The 3,486-nt window shown below is 47.6% G+C and overlaps 1 long non-coding RNA gene across 1 annotated transcript; it reads left to right on the top strand.

The window, feature by feature from the left end:
* Window positions 1–610: 610 nt before the first annotated feature.
* On the top strand, window positions 611–1,537 carry LOC119765519. Its single transcript, XR_005276793.1, has 4 exons — window positions 611–680; window positions 746–817; window positions 879–1,260; window positions 1,320–1,537. It is a non-coding gene; the product is annotated as an uncharacterized LOC119765519 (long non-coding RNA).
* The last annotated feature ends 1,949 nt before the right edge of the window (window positions 1,538–3,486 follow it).

Below are 3,486 nucleotides of genomic sequence, written 5' to 3' on the forward strand. Positions count from 1 at the left end.
TTAGTAGCAAATATTCGAATGAGATCTTGGATGACTGAAGTGGAGGAGGGTTTCGTGTCAACAGCAGTTGAACACGAGTTAGCCAATCCTAAGCTCTATCGGAAACCTGATATACACAGAAAAAAAATGTGATTTTACAGGACACTGAACGGATGTTTTGAATGTAAACATGCTCAATGTAAATTTGAAAATCGTTGTAAATCGTTGTATTGCATTTAAACAGGGTAAATGTAAATTGAAATTGAATGTAACCTTTAAATCTCATGTAAATGATCTCGATTTTGTTGACATTGGCCAAATTTGAAAGTATGAAAAACATGTAAATCAATTTTTGATGTAAAATGTTGTAAATGTAAACTCAAACAGCATTTAAATTTAAATTGCTACCTTATTTTGGAATGACAGCTCAAGCGGATGACAAAAACAAATCAGTGCAATGTTATGATTGTTTTGTGCGCATGAAACTGAAGCTGTAAAACTGCTTGTGGCTGATTCCGCTGGTGCATGGTGAAAGAAAGGTCACAAAATTTGATGCCGGAAGGCGGAAGTCAAAGGAACTTGTTTGTTTACGATTTAAGGTCATTTGGGGACGTCTTTGGCATGGCTTGGCGGTGGAGATGTTGAAAGTGATTGAGTGCGAAAGATGCCGGTGTAAACAACAAGAATCAGCATCAGAACAGGTAAATTGATTTTCTACCACATACCAAAGTTTAGTTGAGATTAAGACTATAGGATAGATTTTTAGGCAGGGCCTCTAGCGTCAGCAGCGGAAATGGGTTTACAAACGGGAAGATGCCTGGAGCTGGGGGGACGACGGGTAGTTGTTCTTCAGAATGACCTTGTATATGCCCACCTTTCTAAAGACGTTCTTTCCCCAGGCTGGAGACGGTCAGGCCGGACAGCAGTTCGAAGACGAGCTGGGCAAACAAGGAGTCCTTGTCAAACTTCTGGTGGATCTATCTTGGTACAGTTCGTTTTTGGTCTGGATGTTCCAGACAGCGAGGGTCACTCGTAGGTTAGGACAAAGATCGATGCTTTGAACAAGCTTCCGGACTCGGTCCGGTCAACGAACGGACCCTACAACCTGAAACTCGGTCTGGCCACTTTAGTTATCGGTGTTGCGGAATCTTAGTTCTTCAGTGTTGGTCGTACTGGTTCTTGAAGGGAGGAAGTTAGAACTACTGATGTTTCAACACCGACTCAAACAACGCGTAAACATCGTTCTGAAATTTAATCTGCAGTTGATTTTGGAACTTCACGGTAAGAACACAAATCTTTTTTAAATACTAAAGTTTAGACTAAAAATTATTGTTTTACAGAAAAAACTGTTCTGACTGGGAATAGAAAAGATAAACAAACGGGATGACAGCAAAAAAAAAATTGCACGCTGCAGGAGAATACGTAAGAAATCTCCACACAAAAAACAATACACGTTATGGAGATGTTGGTCAATAAACCAAACTAAACTCTTGTTTTGTTCGGTATTCTTAAAAAAAACGTGTACCTCAGTGCTATGGTTGGTGTCTTGGATAACAAGGGTTGGCTACACCCTAACCAAAAATCATGATTTTCTGAGTTAAATATTCCACTTTTCATACGATTTTTTGAGGTCTCAGGTTTAGAACTGAAAAATTCGTATGGAAAAGTGGGTTGTTTTTCAATTTTCAATTGGTGTTTATTAGAATTTAACAGTTCTGCTCCAGGATGTTACATTTGCAATTCAGAGATTTGGAGAACCTTTCAACTGAGATCAATTCATAAGCCTTTACAGGGAGGGTACATGTTTCTATGTTTAGATGTTGCTAGCTGCGTGCTCTTTTAGGGAAAATAAATTTTGAGAAAAAACCCTAGATCTATGTTTGGCTTAAGACTAATATCACAGTTGTTGACGGAGGAGTGCTTCGATGAGCGGATTCGTTGACATCCCACAAGAAGTCCTGAAGGTTCTCGTTGCCTTTTCGATGCTTGCGTCGATGGTGTCGACGCCGGCCAGCTCGTGTAGATCGTCGGTCGGGTACCACGGGTCCAAGTTGTGCACCATCTTGAGCAGCTTGTTCTGCTTCACCTGGAGTCGCTTACGGTGCGATTTGGCGCAGTTGCCCCAGACCGCAGCAGCGTAGGTCAGCATTGGACGGATGATGCACTTGACCACGAGCGACTTGTTCTTAATACTCAGCTTCGACCGCCGATTAAGCAGGGAGTAGAGCGCCTTGGTGGAACGATCCACCTTCTCGATGATGTTGTTCACGTGCTTGTCGTACTTCAGCTTCTTGTCATGCACCACACCCAGGTACCTGACCTCGTCGTCCCACGACGCAGGCTGGCCGTTGACGCTGATCGATCTGCGGGGAAGGTGCCGAGCAGCACGCCTCCTGGTGAAGAAGATGGACTGGGGTTTCCCAGCGTTCAGCTTGATGCGCCACTTCCGCTGAAACTCCTCGAGGTTGTTCTGTGCCGCTTGTAGGTGGGTGACTACGATCTTCGGGTCCTTGTCCGATGCCAAGTATGCAGTGTCATCCGCAAAGAATGCGTACGACACTCCATCGATCATTGGCACGTCGGAGGTGAGGATGTTGTAGAGAGTCGGGCTCAGCACTGATCCTTGGGGCACGCCGAAGGGGATTGTAACTAATGGTGGGCTACCCCAGCATCAGTGAGACCCCCCTCTTTGCCTCAGGGTCGGCATGTTAATCCGGAATCGGAAAGGGAAACACTCGATTGGACCAACGGACAAAACAAACCCACTTTATTCCGGTTACAAACATTTATTGGCAGCCAAGCTGCGTAGTACCGTTCCTCGTTCTCCCACTTTCTTAAAAGCTACTCCTACCTCACACGTCCTTCTTCCTTCTTCTTCGGGCCCTTTCCGGAACTGCTGCTTCCGCTTTCTCTCCACTCTCAGCTCGCGTTCCTGGAACAACGGCTACACGCCTCCACCGACCTCCGGGACTAGGTCAACCGGGGCGGGACACGTCTTCCTCTCACGTTCAGCGACCACTATGGGCGGTCAGATACTGTTCTCGTACTCGACCCTCTTCTGCGCCACCTGCCTCGACGCTCCCGAGTATGTTGACGGACTCTGGGACTACGGCGGACGAATCCACCGGTCTGCCTGGTTTCCGGCGTCGGTTGGTATAACGGCTGGCGAGGCTGGCGTCTTATCTCGCGACGGTTGGTCAGAAGACCAAAATGGCGGCGTCGCGAGGGCGGTTCCCACACCGGAACGGTGTCGCGGGCGATCCTCGTGCGTGAGCGATCGTGCTCGGCGGTACGATGTACCGCGCGGGGAATACCGCGGGTGTCGGGTGGCTTACGGCGGACGGATGCGTCTGCGCCGGCCTGTACGCGAAGCGTACGAACACCGAGGGGTTCTGTGGGCACAATGGGACGGAAATTAGCGATGGCGGAGGGAGGTTGGACGGCGATAGATCGGGGAAGCAACGGTATTTACCTGGATGTCCACAAATCAACGCAGGCTCCTCCTGC

Source organism: Culex quinquefasciatus, chromosome 1 (assembly GCF_015732765.1).
Source record: "Culex quinquefasciatus strain JHB chromosome 1, VPISU_Cqui_1.0_pri_paternal, whole genome shotgun sequence".
Taxonomy (NCBI): domain Eukaryota; kingdom Metazoa; phylum Arthropoda; class Insecta; order Diptera; family Culicidae; genus Culex; species Culex quinquefasciatus.